We start from the raw sequence: 19,542 nt of genomic DNA on the forward strand, positions 1-19,542 counted from the left end.
TTGAAGAAAGTGAAAGTGGAGACTGAAAAAGTTGGCTTAAAGCTCAAAATTCAGAAAACTAGATCATGGCATTTGGTCCCATCACTTCATGGGAAATAGATGAGGAAACAGTGGAAACAGTGGCTGACTTTATTTTTCTGGACTCCAAAATCACTGCAGATGGTGACTGCAGCCATGAAATTAAAAGATGCTTACTCCTTGGAAGGAAAGTTATGACCAACCTAGATAGCATATTAAGAAGCAGAGACATTACTTTGCCAACAAAGGTCTGTCTAGTCAAGGCTATGGTTTTTCTGGTAGTCATGTATGGATGTGAGAGTTGGACTGTGAAGAAGGCTGAGCGCTGAAGAATTGATGCTTTTGAACTGTGGTGTTGGAGAAGACTCTTGAGAGTCCCTTGGACTGCAAGGAGATCCAACCAGTCCATTCTAAAGGAGATGTGTCCTGGGTGTTCTTTGGAAGGAATGATGCTAAAGCTGAAACTCCAGTACTTTGGCCACCTCATGCGAAGAGTTGACTCATTGGAAAAGACTCTGATGCTGAGAAGGATTGAGGGCAGGAGGATAAGGGGACAACAGAGAATGAGATGGCTGGATGGCATCACCGACTCTATGGATGTGAGTCTGAGTGAACTCCGGGAGTTGGTGATGGACAGAAAGGCCTGGTGTGCTGCAATTAATTGTGTCGCAAAGAGTCGGACACAACTGACCAACTGAACTGAACTGAACATATATATAGTATATATTATACTATATATTATATATAGTATATAATATATTATACTATAATATACTATATTATACAGAGTATATAATATATACTACTATATATATATTCTACTATAATTCTACTATATATATATTAGTGTTTATATGTCAATGCTAGTCTTCCAGTTTATCCCTCTCCCTCTTACCCCCTGGTAACCATAAATTTGTTTTCTGCATTTGTAACTCTATTTCTGTTGTCCAGATAAGTTCATTTGTACCCTTAAAATTTTTTTTTATTTTTTTGTGTGTCTCCAAAAACCCTGCAAAGAGATCTGCTTGATGATTAAGGAGTATACTCCTTATACAGTTTTAGAATTGAGGTTGCAGTCCATGGGGTCGCTAGGAGTCGGACACAACTGAGCGACTTCACTTTGACTTTTCACTTTCGTGCATTGGAGAAGGAAATGGCAACCCACTCCAGTGTTCTTGCCTGGAGAATCCCAGGGACAGGGGAGCCTGGTGGGCTGCCGTCTCTGGGGTTGCACAGAATCAGACATGACTGAAGCGACTTAGCAGCAGCAGCAGCATGGTTGTTGTTTAGTTGCTAAGTCGTGTCTGAATTTTTGGGACCCCATAGACTGTAGCCCACCAGGTCCCAGGCAAGAATACTGGAGTGGGTTGCCATTTCCTTCTCTAAAATTTTGTTGTTGTTGTTGTTGTGGGTTTTTTGTTGTTTTGTTTTGGCCATACCATATGGTATGCTGGATCTTAGTTCTCAAAGCACAGATTGAAGTCCCTGCACTGGAAGCGTTGACTCTTAGTCACTGGACTACCAGAGAAGTTCCTGTACTCTTTGTTTCGTTTCTACATGTAAGTGATATCATGATACTAATCTGCCATAAAAAGGAAGGAAATAATGCCATTTGCAACAACTAGTGACTCTGATATTATTGTTAGTAGTTTTTGGAACCTAAAGCCAGATTATAATACATGTCCTGCCTAAGAACATCCAGTTACTTAGTGGCAGATCTGGGTCATAAATTCTGTTCTTAAGACTCAATTTTTTCCAAAATAAATTATAAATCTCATCTGATTGTATTAAAAACTCCTGAAGGTGGAGACTTTTCTGTTCTTTTGACAATATATATATATACCTTCAGAAAGCTCACACATCACTGAACACCTGGGTGTTGATGGTGAGGGAGTAAAGGTCAAAAACTGCTGCCTTTTTGCATCCAGGTGGCAGTCAAAGCACTGGTTACTCACTGTGTAGTCTGGAGAAACCCATCCACATTCTCTGAGTCTGGATTTTCTCAAATTAAATATGGATAATTCACGGTGATTTTTATTCTGAGACTGAAAAGCTATGTTATATTTAAAGAGCTAGTATGGTACAGAATTATAATGTGTGTTAATGCTTAAGTACTTAATGTTTAAGTAAGGGGCCTGTGAAGGGTTACTGTTTTAGTTTTCAAACACAAAAGGCTTTGAAACTCTTCAATGAGAAAGACTGCACAAGGCCACATATCAGACCAAGCTAGACTAATGGTAAATTCAACACCATTATTATTTGTTAGAAAACAGCATCATTTATAGCAGTAACCCATTATAAACACAACACATTTTTATCTAAATGGTTTTTAGGCTGACCTTTTTTCATTTATTTTTTAATGCTCTAAAATTTTCCTCTTACTTATTCAAAGTTTGAATGGCTTACGATGAAACTGTTAATAAACATTCCCCTCTGTTAGAGTGATTTTTCAGCTCTCCCTGTCCAGAAAGCAGAGACCAATATGATAATAAGTGGGAACACAAACATATTCTCTCTTTGCAATATCTCTGGTCATAGGACAGGCTCATTAATGTTGTCATGGCAACCATCCCCTCACAGGTTACATGCTTGTAAGCTTCTACTAAGATGCAAATCCAGCTTAAACAAAGCAAGCTTACTCTGAAATGGCATGTCAACTTTCAAGGGGGAGGGCAGTGCTACCAAGGATTTTTTCCATATTCAGTGTTCTGAAAGAGCTTACTTCCTTGCTTTGTTTTATACATCGATTTTTATTTTGTCCAAAAGAGAAAGGGGAAGTTATAATGGAATCTAAATAAAAGCTCTCCTTTCATATTTATTTGTCTTCTCATTCCTTGATAAATCAAGGCAGATTGAAATATCTAAATGCACTCAGAAAGCCTTCTTCTCATCTTGGATCCATTCATTTTTCCCTCGCACAGTGTCTATGATGACTGCAGTTCCATTGCTGGCTTATAGTCCCCAAAGTGAGGCAGTTGGCATGAGAAAACCTACTTTGAGTCAGTTCCTTGGTGTTGGAGGTGCCTCGTCTCTCTTGCAGTCTGTACAGCTTGGCCGTGGCCCAAGATGTTTAGGCATCTCTTCCCTCTCCTCATAGAGCAGTATTGGAGGGAATACTTTACTTATTTTTTTCCAAGAGAAGAGAAACTTCTAATTCATTTAGTCACAGCCTGATCTTCATTGGGACTTATCTCCCTAGTTGGTAGCTTCGATGTGATTCTAAAGCCAGAGCCACGCCTCACACTTTCTCTTTCATTATCTCCTTGAGGTGAGGTACAGAAGGCATTCTGTCCTTCCTTCTTGCCCCTTTACTTCCTCTCTCTAAGTGTATCATATTCATTTTCATCCAATTCCCATCCTTATTCAATCCAGTCAGTTCAGTTCAGTTCAGTCGCTCAGTCGTGTCTGACTCTTTGCAACCCCATAAATCGCAGCACGCCAGGCCTCCCTGTCCATCACCAACTCCTGGAGCTTACTCAGACTCACATCCATCGAGTTGGTGATGCCATCCAGCCACCTCATCCTCTGTCATCCCCTTCTCCTCCTGCCCCCAATCCCTCCCAGCATCAGAGTCTTTTCCAATGAGTCAACTCTTCACATCAGGTGGCCAAAGTACTGGAGTTTCAGCTTTAGCATCATTCCTTCCAAAGAACACCCAGGACACATCTCCTTTAGAATGGACTGGTTGGATCTCCTTGCAGTCCAAGGGACTCTCAAGAGTCTTCTCCAACACCACAGTTCAAAAGCATCAATTCCTTGGCGCTCAGCCTTCTTCACAGTCCAACTCTCACATCCATACATGACCACAGGAAAAACCATAGCAATGCCTGTAACTTTCTGAGTGAAACTAGCTTTCTCTGTCCTAAATATGGCAGAGTGCATAAGGCAGGCCTGTATTCTTCATCTATGAACCTTATTGGGCATGGGACCTGCTGTGAAAGTTTGAGGTTTGGGTCAGAAAAGGAAGTGTCACTTTGGCATCCAGATAAAGCCATATGCTTGAATACAACTTAATAAACTATAGAGAGTCAACAAATACTTGATTACCTATTAAATGACAGACAATGTTCCAGGCACAGGGGGTACCCTAGTGAATAGACAGTCTGTGCCCTGAAAGAGCTTGTTTTCTAGTCAGGAGAGAAATGAATGTGAAGATTTTAAAAAATAGTTAAATTTAAGAGTAGTAAGTATTGTATCAGTCAGCAGTATAGGCAAGGTTAAATTTTGATACTGAAGACCTCCATTAATCACAGCGGCTTAAAACCATCAAGGCTTACCTATGGAAAGGAAAATGGGTCTCTTTCATTGGGTTGGTTGGACCCAGCTTGGACCTTGAAGAATATGGTAATGAATTTGGAATGTAATGAAAAACCATTTTGAGAGATTTAAGCACATGGTAGTATGATCTCAGTTATACTTTTGTAAGGTCTCTAGGTCTAGTGTCTAAGTGGAAGATGCATTATAAGTGAGCAAAATGATGGAAATTGAAGAGAAAGCCTAGTAAGCTGGTTATCTTTTATATTTATAAATCTAATAAGTACTTAGGAACAGCTGTTATTATATTACTATATTGCATTATTTATAATGATCTTAGTGAATGGACCAAATCAACATATTTTTTTCTCTTAAAAAAAAATGAAGAGATTAATGCAGTAATCTCAGCCGTGTAACACATTTGCTGGATTAGCAGTAAGGATGAAGAGAAGTAGGCAGATTTTGGATATATTTTTGAAGATGAGTCAGTGGTGTTGCTTTTGAACACTAAGCGAGTGGTGAGTGAAAAAAGACTCAAAGATATTCCTTGGACTTGGACTAAGTGACTTGGTGGATAGTCATCTTACATTCTAAGATAGGGAAGGCTTAGAAGGGGAGCGGATGTTAGGAAATAAGTAATTGTTCTGTTTCAATCATATTATGCTTAAAATTTCTATTATATATTTAAATAGAGAAGTTGAAGGTAGTTGTACATGAGATGCTAGAGATCACAGAAAAGGCTGAGTCTATAGATAATAATTTGAAAGTCATTCATATGTAGAGGATCTTTTTAAAAAATGTTTTTTTGGTATAGAGAATTTTCATTTCAAATATACACACAAGTAGATAATCTAGTATATTTATTTGCTACATCTACCATGACAAAACACCACAGGCTGGGTGGCTTAAACAACAGAAGTCCACTTTCTCACAGTGCTTGAATCCAGAAGTCTAAAATCAAGGTGTTGGAAGGTTTGGTTTCTTCTGAGGCCTTTCTCCTTGGCTTGTAGATGACTGCCTTTTTGCTGTCTCTTCACATGATCTTTTCTCGGTGAGCACATGTTCCTGGAGTCTTTTCCTCTTCTTATAAGGACACCAATCCTATAGGATTATAGCCTCCATCTTTATTATCTAATTAAAAAAATTTTACTTACCTTCTTAAAGGCTCCATTTACAGATACAGTTCCATTGGGGATAGGGCTTCAATTTATAGATTTGGGGAACACAGTGTATAGTCCATAACTTCTGGTCTAGAGGAGGAAATGTTCTAAGAGAAAGTGAGTTCAAATGTGTCAAATTCTCCTGAGAATTTGAGTAAAATGAAGTCAGAGAATTGACCATCGATTGTGGTAAGATATTGGTCATAACAGTCTTTGATGAGTGTCATTTCAGTGGAGCCATAGGAATGAAAGTCTGATTTGAATACAACTTTATGGAGGGAATAGATAGATGAAGAAGTAGAGACGGTAAGTATAGATGTCTCTTTTTAAGAGTTAAGCTGGACGTAGAAAGCAAACTCATGGTAAACAAAGGTGTTGGTGTGGGGAGGGATAAACTAGGAGTTTTGAATTAACAGATACACACTGCTATATATAAAATATATAAACAACAAGGACTTACCACATAACCCAGGGAACTGTATTCAATATCTTGTAATAACATATAATGGAAAACAATCTGAAAAAGAAAAATGCACGTGTGTATGAATAACTCAGTCACTCTGTTGTATACCTGAAACATTAAATCAACTACATTTCAATTTAAAACAAAAAAGAATTGTGCTGTGAGAAACAAGATAATGGAAGAGAGGTTAGAGGAAATGCAGGGTAAAAATAATTTTTTGATGGGAGATTTTAAGGCACACTTGTGTTCTGCTGGGAATGAGCTAGTGTAAAAGAAGAAATCAATAATGCTGTAGAGGTGGGAGATAATTGAGTTAAGGACTTGGAAATGGTGAGAGGAGACGGGATCCAGAGCACGCTGAGAAGGGGATTTAATAGGAGTGGGGATGCTTTCTTCATTTTAACAGGAAAGGAGGCAGATCCAGGTAGAAATAATGAAGCAAAAAATTAAAGTACTTGTTTGTTAGTGTCTGTCTATTCTCTAAAAATTTTTAAGTTTGGGCTTCCCTGGTGGTCCAGCAATTGTGACTCTGCACTTCCACTGCAGGGGGCATGGGTTCTATCCCTGGTCTGGGGAACTGGGATCCTACATGATACACAGAGAAGCCAAAATGGGGGGAAAATTTTGCAAATCATTTCAAGACAATGAAGTGGGAGATTTATTGGGGATTTGAGAAGAAAGAAGGTAGAAAAAAGTGATGCAGCGAAGTTGGGGACCTGAATTCATGAGTGGAGCAAAGCAGACACTGGCAATATTGAATATTCATTTGAGACTCATATCCATAAATTTAAAGTGAGTTTGGTCAGTAGTGATGTGTTTTCCCCAACAAATTTTAGCCACTCAGGTGAAGACAGAGCTAGAAGATATAAGTAGGTTTGTAGTTTTGCCAGTTTGGTATGATTCACGGTTCCAGTGGGGTAAAAGGAAAGATTGAGTTAATTACTACAGAGGATGAATTCAAAATATATAACCGGTTGTGTGAAGAGTGGGTATTGATATCAAGTTGATGGAGGGAGGGCAGTCATTGGTAAATACATGGCTGAGAATGCACACATGGGAGTGGACGGCTGAAGTGGGGTGTGGTGATAGAGAGAATCAGGTCAAAGAACTTGACCAGGACCTTTTATAGATAATTTGTATTGTTTTTGAAGTTTCCAAATGTAAAGATAAAAGTTAGTGACAGACAGGGAGAAAGTAAACCAGGTGCTGAAGTCAACAATAAATTAAAGGAAGTGGCTGGACAGCACATGGACGGGTATCAGATGGGAAAATGGAGAGATATTTTTCCAAGGAGCTGGGTTTTGAGAAGGAAGATTGGAGACACAGGTACAATGAGGCAGAGGAAAGCAAGGTGAATGTTTCTCTGGCCTTTAGTCCAACTTCGAGAAGGGAGTCATTTAGAATAGCCCGAGGCTGTGATGGTATACGATCTGGGGTACTTAACCCTCTGATGAAGACTTATGTCACAGTTACATATGGAGAGTTGATTGGAGATCTCAGGAGACGTGAGGCTGGTGTGTTGTGGTAGTCTAGAATATGTAGTCCCTGAATTCCTGAGGATGCCTGCTCTTGCCTAAGAATGGGATACAAATGACATTGTAAGGATCGTGCTGTGGAGGTTTATGCAGCTTTTGCTAGTTGTGTGTTTTTCATTGCCAGAATCCTAAAGGGAATGGGTGGTGGATGGTAAATCTTGGCATCCTGCATCTAAAATCTTTTTTTTTTTTTTTTTAACTAAGGTGACCTTGTATTGTTTTGATCTTCTGGGAATATAGTATCCCTCATTTCACAGGTGAAGAAACTGAAGATCAAAAAATTAACCCAAGTTCATGTCCACATGATTTAAAAGATTTAGGAATTTCTATTATGCCACAGTATTTTTACAGTTATTAGTAATTTAGTATTAGTAAGCCAGGTAATGCTTACTCTTCCAACCCTAAATCCATTTTTCATTCCCCTAAATTAATATTATTGGAACTCTTCTTTATTTATAGTATTTCAAAACAAATAAATATTCAGAGCACCTAAATGCTTCAGTGCTGTTCAGTTCAATCCATCTCGTTAACCAGACATGTAGTGCCTCTATGCACAAGGTACTCACTAGATACTGGGGTTAAGCAGAGCTGAATGAGATTTGTATCCTGCTCTTAAAACTTATAATTTAGAGGGAGAAAAAGAACTCAGGTAACTATTAATAAGAAACCATCAAATATTGTCCCCATTTGATGAAAAAAACTGACAGAGAATTAAATGCTTCAGGCCACCCCCTCTTGTAAGAATTGCTCTTCCTCCTTTTAGCAGAGAGTTTTAGCTAGCAAAGCTTTAGACTGAAAATAAGTACATCTAGGCCTTAGGTCCTTGTTTAGTGTAATTAATTAAATGAGTGACTTTTCACAAAAAAGCCCTCTCTTTGCCTTAGTTTCTTCATCTATACTACAGAGATAATAATTTATGCTGAGCCTCTCATATAAATTCAGAGAACCAAATATTGATACATTTGAGAGTGCTTTGGAAATAAATTGTTCCTACTAAAGTGGTATAATCATCTAATTTCTCTTATTGGTAGGATGAGCATTATGAGTTTTTGTTCATATGCTTCATGAATAAATGCCTTACATATTATATTTGGAATATTGGACTGACTAAATGATGGCTTATAAGCTATTGTTTGGAGGACATTAGTCTGGTGGTAAAGGCTTTATAAACACAATATCATATAAAATCCAAAAAAGAAGATCAGATTTGAGGTCAGAAGACCTGAGTTTGCAGTTCAACTTTGCTGCTTCCTAGTTTGGGCAAATCTTTTAATTTCTCTACACCTCCATTTATTTGTTTGTGAAGCAGAGATGTTAATACCTACTCTGCCTTTCTTCTAGGAATATTGTGAAAACCAAATATAATGTATATGAAAGTTTTTTTGTGAACAGTGGAAGAACCCATTTCTACTGGAATCTAATGAGGTTCAGAGCTAGAAGCTGTGACTGATTCATTTTGTAACCTTAGTGACTAATCGGCAGTTTGTTACATAGCAGGAGTTCAATGGATTCTTGTAGAAACGAATCCTGACTCTGAGTTGGTATATGAATTCTTCTTTCTGTTTCCAGACAGGCTTAGCTCCAGGTCCAATCACAAAATTTACAATGTGGATTTCATTCTGCTTCAAGACCTTTGTGCTCTCCAAAGCTATTCTTCACTTCCCTCCCTTGCTTCCTCACCCTTACCCTGCCATTCTCACACTTCAAGGCCCAACTGAAGTCTAGACTCTTTATCTAGTGTCGCTCTAGTTATGATCACATCACTGAAAATGTCTGCTGAGACCTTGTCACATTGTGAATGCGAGATGAATTAATACTAAAAAGGCTGGCAGGAGATGGGTGTAATTTCCCAAGGTGGATTCCATTTCTTTAAATCAATTTTTAAATATACTTTCTGTTAAATATTATCCTGGAAGTTATTTGTTTGGGATAAGATGGTTACATGGAGAGAGATTTTTGCTATTTTAATCTCTATATTAGAGATACATTTTTGATCAAAGGAGACTTTTCCCCCTATAAAACGAATAGAAGACACAGTAGCTGCAAGGACATTTTGTTAGGTTTAGACCTCTTGAAGGAAAGTGCTATTTTTGAGCTCATTCTAGGAAAGGAAATACAGAGGCACGCATTAGGAGGTAAGAGGAAGGGAAATCAACCTTTCTCACATGACTAACGTTACATCTTTAATGTGAAAAAGTGTCAGTTACCTAGAGTGGAGGAGGAAGGTCAAGGTTACAAACATGTGAAAAGCAACATGTGGGAGATTTGGAGTAAAAATAAGTTGAGCAACCATGGACGTGGGGGTGGGCTCAGCCACAATTTAGATACCAGTGGTCTTGAATAATGTCTTCAGGATGTCGTTATTTACAAATGGACCTCTTAGAATGTCTTGCTTTTGCTTCATTAGTTCCCTCATCTCTAGCCAACTTGGAGACAGTCCTCTGTATCTGCCCCTTACCTTACATAGGGACGTAATTCATTTTAGAGTAGAAGTCTCTTCTTTCCTTTGAGACTACACAAAGACTCATGGGAGATCATACTGCTGCTCTATTGACATACAGTGAGTATTCTCCCACCCTCTCTTGTCACACCTTCTTCCTTGCCTTCACAACTCCTTCTCTTCTTTCTCCTCTTCCTCTCCTTCCTTTCTCCTCCTCTTTCTTCTTCTCTTCTTTCGGGAGTAAAGGAACAATAGAAGAATTCAAAGGAGTTTGAGGCAATACGGAAACATTTTTATTTTAGTAATCAGGATAAATATATGTCATATGGCTGTGGTATGGGAAAAACATTGACAAATGACCAAGATAATGTAAGAAGTTCAATTTAGGAAGGTACTCAGAGGCCATAGGGGATAGAAATTAAAGAATTAAGCAAAAAGTCTAATAAAAGATTACACAGATGGTTAAGAGCTCCAAATTCTTTAAAACTGTATCATTTAGGGAAGAAAATAATAATCTTTGCATCAATTAATTTTGGCTGCAAATAACAGAAAAATGTGACTCAACTGTGTTAAATAAAGGAATGCATTTTCTTACATAAAAAGAAGCCGCAACATAAGATAGTGTCAAACACTGCATCAAAAGTAAACAGGCGATACAGTCTTATGTAAGACTGTTGCAACAGGAGAGAGAAATTGAACCCAACTCCACTGAAACCAAAGGCAGGAGAGGTTTTACATTCCGGGATGAGCTAGTGTAAAATTAGTAGATGATGTTGGTGGGGGAGAATAGGTCAACGTGATTGAGTCATCTACATTTGATAATTGACACTTATCAAAGTTAGACCACCAATTTCTCAAAAAGACTGGTAGATATGGGATTATCTTTCTTGATAATTTTATTTCAAAGATATGACTCCTGGGTCCTTGAGAAAGATACATCTGGGTTATAAAACTAACAAGAGACTTAAAGGTGATTTACATCTCAAAAGTATAGAGGAAGAATTTATAACTGTAAGTTTTTTAAAGTAATGTTATAAGAAAAGGGAAGTCAGGGGCCTGGAGTAAGGAAAAAACATCTCTAAAGTTTAGTCAAGCTGAGAATAATGTCAAAGCCATTTTGCAGTATAGTTCCACGGTCAGTTTGATTCACAGTGTGAATGACAACCCGAAGGAGCCAGAGTGTTTCTACCTTTGCTCAAATTCACCTGAGAACCTCAGCTAGTTGACTGTTCACATAACTGAAAGTCAAGGGGAACTGGCATCAGGTATTGTCGAACTTAGAAGCTGAAATAGTTTTTTCCCCATTTAATTCTTAGGCAGGTTTTTCTCTCATGGTGGCAAGATATCCTGACCAATTCTAGACCTAAATTCGTTCAGTCTAGCATAGCAACAAAAAGAAAATGTTTTATTCTCAATAATTTCACAAAAGATCCCTGTTAAAGTTTTCAATGTTCAACTTGAATTAGGTATCCAGCTTTGAATCCATCTCTCAAGCCAGGGGAATAGGATGTATATACTCATTTTCTCAGGCTGTGTATTGCACATCCCTTAAATCAGAAGGTGAATTCTTTCCCAACCAGATGGTGGTTCCCAAAGGGAAAATCACTGTGCTTTTCCAAACCAAGGTGAAATTAATGCCAAAAAGGCTAGAACAGTATATGACTATGCTCTTGATTTTCAAGTCCTCTACTTACATTTGTTCAGGGAACAAGCAGAGTGGGGCTATGCTGAAGGTAGGAACTCAAAATGTGAGACCAGATAATCTGCGTAGTTCTATCATATTGACAGACAATGTTACTGAAAGATGAGTTATTAGCACTACATATTCTGATGTATATTGCAGTCCTTTCTATACTGGGAAGGCTCCATCAAGCTAACTGGGTGGCTCTAGCATAGTAATTTTCCTTTCTTTGTATTTATTAAGATTTTGTGCACCCCACACCTCTCTATGCTGATGCGTTTTGGTCCCATGCTGATTTTTCTGAAACAAAGAAATTGTGATGCTAGCTGCGTCTTCTCAGATATTCCTACCTGGCTCTTGCCCACCAATTCAGCTGCTTGTCTTCAGTCTTCAGATTTATTTCATAAGTGGCTTTCTACATTATTTTGAACTTTCCCTCTTCATCATTTTTTTGCCTTCTTTCTGTTTGGCTTTTTACTAGGGCTCCCTCTTTTTGCTTTGCCCTAGATTGCCAACTTGGTACAGGATGGACTATTCAGTTATGATATTGTACACTCTAAGATACTGTTTCTCAACTCTAACCCTGGTCCCTTGTACTGAAATTTATAGGCAAATCTACACTACAGTGTAACTGACACCTTCAGAATATTATATCTCAACCAGGTTTATGTGAACTCGGGTTTTTATCTTCTGAGAATTGAGATATGAGAATGCGATAAGGAGTTGAAATCAGTATTTTAATCTGTTTGGTAATACATTTCCCACTGTAAAAGCAAAAGTTGGATTTCTGCTTTATAGGTCACCATCTGTGAAGTTTGGCTTGTACAATCACTCTGGTTCAGTAATAAAGGAGAATCTTTTCACAGAGGCAAAATGACTTTGGAGCTAGCCTCACTTGAGTTTTGGTGCAAAACTGCACATGTGCAAATTACTCAACCTCTCTGAGTTTCAGTTTCTTTGTATTCTGATTACAAATGATGAACACTACTTCTTGATTCTCTGAGGATTAATGAGACCTATGATCTATACTATAAATAATATAATAAATGCTCTTCACATGGTAGTATAATACATAGTAAGAAGACCTTAAGAAAAATGTAGCTCAGATTCTGTAGCATGGTCAGAGCTCAAAGATAATTCTACTATGTAGGACTCTGAGTAGGCTTCTTTTCTTTCAAAACTTCCCAACCAGTGTACCATGGCATGATGGTATGGTATGAATAGACAATAAATTCCTTGAGTTATTAATACTTTCTGACCTCCAAGCAACTGAGCAGGTCCTGGGAGTGGCTAATATTCCTTGAGTGATCATCATCGTTCAAAAACAACCTCATCCATTTGCCATGCAAACACTTTGAGTTACCATATGTGTCACAGTGTATAATTTAGAAAGTAATACCCTATTTTTCTTTAGATGCAACAATTTTATATGTGAGATGAACACCACAGAGTAAAGGTTATGGGCAAATGAATGCTAAAGGACAGAAAGCTGAGTAAATTGGTGAAGATTGAGCTAATTCTTGTAGAACAAGAACAATTCAGCATACTAAGAAGAAAAGAACCAAAGCAGAAAAATTTAAAGTAAGGAACAGATACACTTACTGGATGTGCTAGTCAGAGTACTGAATACTAGCTGACACGGGGGCTTGACTGTGTCTGTTTTGCTCATGCTAACTCTGGTATAAGTTAGGTAACCTTCCTGCATCTTGGAGCCATACCATCTGGAACATGTGGCCTTCAAAGTTGCACAAACAGTGAAGAGAGGCTTGGAGGATATCAAGGGATGTGTAAATAGCTAGGCCTACTTATATCATTTCTGCCACACCCCATTGGCCAGAACTCATTCATATTAGCTCACTGTAACTCTGTGGAAGGTGGGAAAAAGTAGACTTCCTACGTGATCACAAAGAGAGAATGGCTGTTGTCTTTGCTTATAACTTCTAAGGACATCTATATAGGAATAAATCCTGAATATTCACTGGAAAGACTGATGCTGAAGCTCCAATACTTTGATCACCTGATATGAAGAGCCAACTCATTGGAAAAGACCCTGATGCTGGGAAAGACTTAGGGTGAGAAGGGGATGACAGAGAATGAGATGGTTGGATGGCATCATCGACTCAATGGACATGAGTTTGAGCAAACACTGGGAGATAGTGAAGGGCAGGGAAGACTAGAATGCTGCAGTCCATGGGGTCACAAAGAGTCAGACACAACTTAGTGACTGAGCAACAACAGAATATATGAATCATAATTATCAGCAGGGATTGATTGAGGAACAAGTTATCATGAGAAAGGGAATGAACTAAGGTGGTCTAAATGTCATGCTGCTGCTAAGTCACTTCAGTTGTGTCCGACTCTGTGCGATCCCATAGACAGCAGCCCACCAGGCTCCTCTGTCCTTGGGATTCTCCAGGCAAGAACACTGGAGTGGGTTGCCATTTCCTTCTCCAATGCATGAAAGTGAAAAGTGAAAGTGAAGTCACTCAATCATGTCCGACTCTTCGCGACCCCATGGACTGTAGCTTACCAGGCTCCTCCATCCATGGGATTTTCCGGGCAAGAATACTAGAGTCCATAAATTAATATAGCCTAATGTGTGCTTCACCATTAAACACAATAAAAGATGAAAATTTGCATGTCATCTGGTCAAATAAGTGATGGAGATGCTTGACATTCTTGATTGTTTCCACTATCTGTTCTTGCTTCTACTGGACAGCTGGGCTTCCCCGATGGCTCAACAAGTAAAGAATCCGCCTGCCAATGAAGGAGACACAGGAGATGTGGGTTTGATTCCTGGGTTGAGAAGATCCTCTGGAGGAGAAAAATGGCAACCTGCTCCAGTATTCTTGCCTGAAAAATCCGGTGGACAGAGGAGCCTGGTAGGCTATAGTCCAAAGGGTGGCTGTTGCTTCTATCTAAGTCCTAATCATATTTATGCCCTTAGTAAAGGTGGGAATGCAGATGACACCACCCTTATGGCAGAAAGTGAAGAGGAACTGAAAAGTCTCTTGATGAAAGTGAAAGAAGAGAGTGAAAAAGTTGGCCTAAAGTTCAACATTTAGAAAATGAAGATCATGGCATCTGGTCCCATCACTTCATGGGAAATAGATGGGGAAACAGTGGAAACAATGTCAGACTTTATTTTTTGGGCTCCAAAATCACTGTAGATGATGATTGTAGCCATGAAATTAAAAGACACTTACTCCTTGGAAGGAAAGTTATGACCAGCCTAGATAGCATATTCAAAAGCAGAGGCATTACTTTGCCAACAAAGGTCCGTCTAGTCAAGGCTATGGTTTTTCCAGTGGTCATGTATGGATGTGAGAGTTGGACTGTGAAGAAAGCTGAGTGCTGAAGAATTGATGCCTTTGAACTGTGGTGTTGTAGAAGACTCTTGAGAGTCCCTTGGACTGCAAGGAGATCCAGCCAGTCCATTCTAAAGGAGATCTGTCCTGGGTGTTCTTTGGAAGGAATGATGCTAAAGCTGAAACTCCAGTACTTTGGCCACCTCATGCGAAGAGTTGACTCCTTGGAAAAGACTCTGATGCTGGGAGGGATTAGGGGCAGGAGGGAAAGGAGACAACAGAGGATGAGATGTTTGGATGGCATCACCGACTCAATGGACATGAGTTTGAGTGAACTCCGGGAATTGGTGATGGACAGGGAGGCCTGGCGTGCTGCAGTTCATGGGGTTGCAAAGAGTCGGACATGACTGAGTGACTGAACTGAACTGAACTGAAAGGTGGGAATTGGTGTCATAGAAATTCTGATATTAGGGAGCTTGATGCTTCCTCAGGAGAATATGTGGTGAGCTTGGAGCGCCTTTATGGAGAATTCTTTAGAAGTGTTATGGGAGAAAAGGCTGAAGGAGCAGCCGATACCTTGGTTGTAAAGGGATAAACTTTCCAAGTTAGGATAAAGAGTATCATCTTATTATCTTCATTCTTAGATTGTGGGGAGTAACTGAAAAATTTTGAGCAGGGCTGTCATCTTGTTTATCAGACTGTGCCTTAGGAAGATTAATGTGACTTTTCTTGGTGTCCATTGCAAGCTAGATTAATATGTCCCTTTTCTGTGCCTCTGTTTCTCTCTGTAATTCTGCCTATGATCCCACTTAAAATTATTTTTGTGCTAAGATATGTTTTGTGTTTCCTTCTTCCACTCTAATGAGCTCATCCTGGACTCAGACTAGCCTGATTTGTTTTCTTGTCTCAGTGTTTTACATATTGCCTGATAGCAACCTGTTTATAGAGAACACATTCTCAAAAGATGTTTATAAGGTCACCTCCTTTATCCACCTTATCAAACCAATCTCGTTAATTGGCACTTCAACTCTTCTGTGAAATGAATATTCCCAAACCTAAGCCCTGAAAGAAACCGAGTAACCTCTGAATCATCAAAGAGATTCAATTATTCTCAGCCTATATTTAACAGAGGTGCCTAGTGAGCTACAGTCCTTGGGGTCGCAAGAATTGTTGGACATGAATTAGCAACTGAACAACGTTTTGATGACTGACATATTTGTTGTATAAAATTATTTGGAAAGTTGCTCTTCTGTTCACAGGATGTTTTCTTAAGTAAGACATCTTGTTTCTCAACTATCATTATCCGTTTATATTGATTTCAATACTCTATATAAATAGGTGAGAAGGCAATAGAGAAACCTAATGATTTCAATAGTTTTATGAATATTTGAGATTTATAAATAAGAATGAAAAAAAAAAGAATGGAATATGGAGACTGACCATATTTCCTTTTCTCTAGGAGTATGCTAAGTCTTATAGAATCCAGCAAGATATGGAAAAGAATTAAAATTGTTGTAGGAAAGGGAACCCCTTCCAGGGCCCAAGAATGGGCTTTTGTCTAACATTTGGAAATGTATTATCTGAGGAAGCACACATACTGACAAAGCAAAAGACTTTATCGGGAAGAGACTTGCTGGCAGAGAGCAGAGGGTAAGGGATCCCAAGAAAATTGTTGTGCCACATGGCTTGCAGTCTCAGGTTTTATGGTAATGGGTTGTTTCCAGATTGTCTCTGGTCAGTTATCTTTCTTGACCCATATTTGGTCTGACTCAGGGTCTACCTGGTGGCATGCACATCTTTCAGTCAAGTTGGATTTCAGCACAAAGGATTCTGGGAGGTTGGTAGGCTGGTGTCTCCTCCCTCCTGAACGTTCCATTTATTTTTGTTTTGTTTTTAAATTTATATTTAATCTGAGGACAATTGCTCTACATTGTTGTATTGGTTTCTGCCATACAATAACGTGAATCAGTCGTAAGTATACATATATCCCCTCTCTCTTAAACCTCCCTCCAACCCCCGACCCCATCCTACCCCTCTAGGTTGTCACAGAGCACTGGGTTGAGCTCCCCGTGTTGCACAGCAACTTTCTATTTGCTTTCTGTTTTACGTATGATAATATATATGTTTCAATGCCGCTCTCTCAATTTGTCCCACCTGCTCCTTCCTGCACTGTGCCCACAAGCCTCTTCTCTATGTCTGCATCTCTATTCCTGCCCTGCAAATAGGTCCATCAGTATCATTTTTCTAGATTCCATTCAGTTCAGTTCAGTTCAGTTGCTCAGTCATCTCCGACTCTTTGCTAGATTCCATATGTATGTATTAATATATGATATTTATTTTTCTCTTTCTGACTTACTTCACTCAGTATAACAGGCTCTAGGTTCATCCACCTCACTAAAACTGACTCAAATGTGTCCCTTTCTATGGCTAATATCCCATTGTATATATGTACCGCAACTTCTTTATCCATTCATCTGTCAATGGATATCTAGGTTGGTTCTACGTCCTAGCTATTGCAAATAGTGCTGAGACATATCATGAGCTGGTGTTTCCTCCCTCTTTTTGGCCCCTCTTGAATTTCTCCAGTTAGTTTTTGGGGCAGTACCATGTTCCTTACTAGGACTACCTGTTGTGAGACAACTCATACAAGTGGTCATCTTGCCTGGCAAAGGAGGGTAGTTTCAGTCAATGGTTCCCTAACCAAATCTTTTGAGCATTTGGAATAGTTTCAGAAATATGTGTGATATTTTACATATATTTTCCCTTTTCAATCTCTTAATCTGCAAAGTTAGCATCCATAGCTCCATTTTGCAGATGAGACAATTAAAGCTCAGAGAGATTAGATCTGTTGTTCAAGGCAAACATTCATTAAATGATCTGTAAGATCAAATTTGCAAACCAACGTGCCATGTGGTGAAAACAGGTCTGCATCTTTATCATGGTTAAGGCAACCATGATGTAAATATCTGAAACTAGCATTTTCATAATGCAATAACCATTTTTCTGTGCTTTCCCACTCCCTTCCTATTCTTCTGATTCTTCCACATTGTTATAATTAATTGGCATTGAGTGAATCTGTCCCTTGGGGATTTGCCTCACCTTAGATAGCCTGTATGCAAAGCACCTCTCAGCATAGAAAGATCAACTCATAAATGTTTCTATGGCAACCATGGACTCCCAAAGACTGCTTAGCCCCTTCTTTGACCATGCATCTGAAACCCAGCAGAATAGGTGCTTTTTAAATTTTTATTTTAAAGCAAAGTTCACTTACCAAAGGTCAGTCAGTATTTTTTTAGTATAATTAATTCTGTAACTCCTGCTGATTCTTGCCAGTCTAAATCAAGCAGATTTGAGCTGTCCCCTTTTCTTAACACCTAGCTCCTTGTCAATAGATTTCTTTTTTTCCACTTTTGTTTTCTCCTGGAGAGGCCCCAGTGACTTGGTTTTTATTTGCAATTAAAAACATAAGATGCAATCATGTATTTCAAATAAAATCATATTCTCAGTAAGACATGCCGTATCTTTTTCCCAACAATCAGAATATTTTGTGGGTATCATTGCTACATAACACAATTGAGCACATTTTTTGCTTTCAAAAATGTTTTTGAAAAGAAAATGGGAAAATATTTTTAAACAGCATTTATCTTTTTACTTGATAAATAATATAATGCTTATCTAGTGGGAGATTCGTGGAGGAGTTGCACTCAAAACTGTACATTAAAAGTGAGAGCCAACAAAGGTTGAACATTTCTTGCTGTCTTAGTGATTTAAAATACAGTGATCATGTTTTTCTGAACAAAATATTGGGAAAAATTGTCTCATACATTGTGTGGCAATGGGAGAAAATGTTGGCAGTGAGGGATGTCTAGGAAACATCTCATGAGTAGGACTGGTTTCTCCTAACAGGAGAAGAAAGAAGAGAAGATTCTAAGCTCTGAGGCAACTTTCAGGAAGAATTATTCAGAAAAACAGGCAGGTGATTTTCAGGTAAACCTCCATGTACCTGTTAAATTTCCCCTCTTATGGTCTCAGTTCTGTGCTACATGCTGTGGGATATTAAAAAAAAAAAAAAGAAGTATTAAAAAATATTGTCTTTGAGAGACTTACAGTACACCTGAGAATGCAAGGCAAGCACGCCTAAAGCCATCAGCGAACAATGAACAACAAAGGGGAGTGGGTAATTATTATAAGTGATGCTGCAATGTCCCCCTAAGAAACTGCTGTAGGGGGAGAAAGTAATTTTCTATTTCTACGACTGAACCTAATTTTCTTCAGTGGCAGAAACCTTGATATTTTTCATCTATACTTTCTCAGTAACTTGGAGCCTAGTTCTGTCATTTTTGGTTTCTCCCCCTTCCTTTTCCTCCCCTTCTCCTTTATCACTGGTGTTAAAAGGGACCTTTTGTAAAGTCGTGACACTGAAAGAGTGTAGGAGAAGGAGACTGATATGAGTTGGCTTCACTGTAGAGCTGGCATCTCTAGGGTGCACTACTATATTTGTTCTTGGGTACCATGCCCCCCTCACGCCTCCTTTTGCTGACCAAAATGTATTTGGCTTCTGGTCATATGATTTATGGGCTTCCCTGGTGGCTCAGAGTTTAAAGCGTCTGCCTCCAACGTGGGAGACCTGGGTTCGATCCCTGGGTTGGGAAGATCCCCTGGAGAAGGAAATGGCAACCCACT

The sequence above is a fragment of the Bison bison genome, unplaced genomic scaffold (genome assembly GCF_000754665.1).
Source record: "Bison bison bison isolate TAMUID 2011002044 unplaced genomic scaffold, Bison_UMD1.0 scf7180017864464, whole genome shotgun sequence".
NCBI classification, from domain to species: Eukaryota; Metazoa; Chordata; class Mammalia; order Artiodactyla; family Bovidae; genus Bison; species Bison bison.